General features: G+C 39.4%; 1 protein-coding gene across 2 annotated transcripts in view; it reads right to left on the reverse strand.

Moving 5' to 3' along the window:
- The window catches only part of LOC106867500 (semaphorin-5A), a 308,833-nt gene that overhangs the window by 104,042 nt on the left and 203,714 nt on the right, over window positions 1-1,077 (reverse strand). The gene's annotated exons all lie outside the window — the stretch shown is intronic.

Genomic DNA, 1,077 nt, shown 5'->3' on the forward strand with positions numbered 1-1,077 from the left:
TACACACACAGATGACATATGTATACATAACTCACACAGCTGAGAACATGCAAATACAAACACACAGTCTCTCTCTCTCTCTCTCTCCCTCTCTCTCTCTCTCCCTATCTCTCCCTCTCTCTCTCCCTCTCTCTCTCCCTCTCTCTCCCTCTCTCGGTTACCTTACACCCACATTGCTTTCTTCCCATTCCTTTATATTCCCCAATTCAACTTTTACACTTTCTTTCCATTCAATACAATGCATAGTCTCTCTCTTTCTCTCTTTCTCTCTCTCTCTCTCTCTATCTCTCTCTCTCTCCACCAACCTATCTCTTACACTCTAAAACACTCTATCCAATCCAAAAATTTCTCCATTTGCTTCCTTTCTCTTTCTCTACACAATAAGACATCATCAGCTCTTTTCGTTTCTCTGTACAAGTCAATAACCTATCCATTCTCTCAACCCCCCCCCATCTCAATAAACCCTCTCCATTTCCAATACAAAAATGTTCTCTCTACTACAAAACCTTACCTCTCTCTTTTTATCAAATAACCAACCTATCACTCCCCGTCCTTTCTTCATCAAGTGAATGCTTGATCTCTCCTCTCTCTCTCTCTCTAACACACACAAATAGCTTATCCTTCTCTCATTCTGTGTATGTGTGTGTGTGTGCATGCATGTCTATGTGTGTGCTTGCAATAACTGCTTAATCCAACAACCTCTCACCTCTTCCTCTCCAATAAACTCTTATCCTTTTTCTTCCCTAACAACTTTTCTTCTCTTTCTACACACTAACATTTCTCTTCACTCTCTCACCTTCATTCATAAGTATTCATATTTGTAAACATGCTCACACACACACACACACACACACACTTAGGGGCCTATGTTACTTAATTACCCACCCCTCTCCCTATTATATTTCTAACATAAGCTTATGTAGGCAATGAAGCCTTGGATTTTCAAGGAAGGTGGAACTGATATTAGTGATGTTCATAGTTCTAAACTTTTTTTATGTAACTATGAAGAGATTCTTCATTCCAGAATTTATAAACTAAGTACCAGGCATATGGTGACATCTGAACTTAAGTCTTACC

This window comes from Octopus bimaculoides, chromosome 6 (genome assembly GCF_001194135.2).
Source record: "Octopus bimaculoides isolate UCB-OBI-ISO-001 chromosome 6, ASM119413v2, whole genome shotgun sequence".
Classification (NCBI taxonomy): domain Eukaryota; kingdom Metazoa; phylum Mollusca; class Cephalopoda; order Octopoda; family Octopodidae; genus Octopus; species Octopus bimaculoides.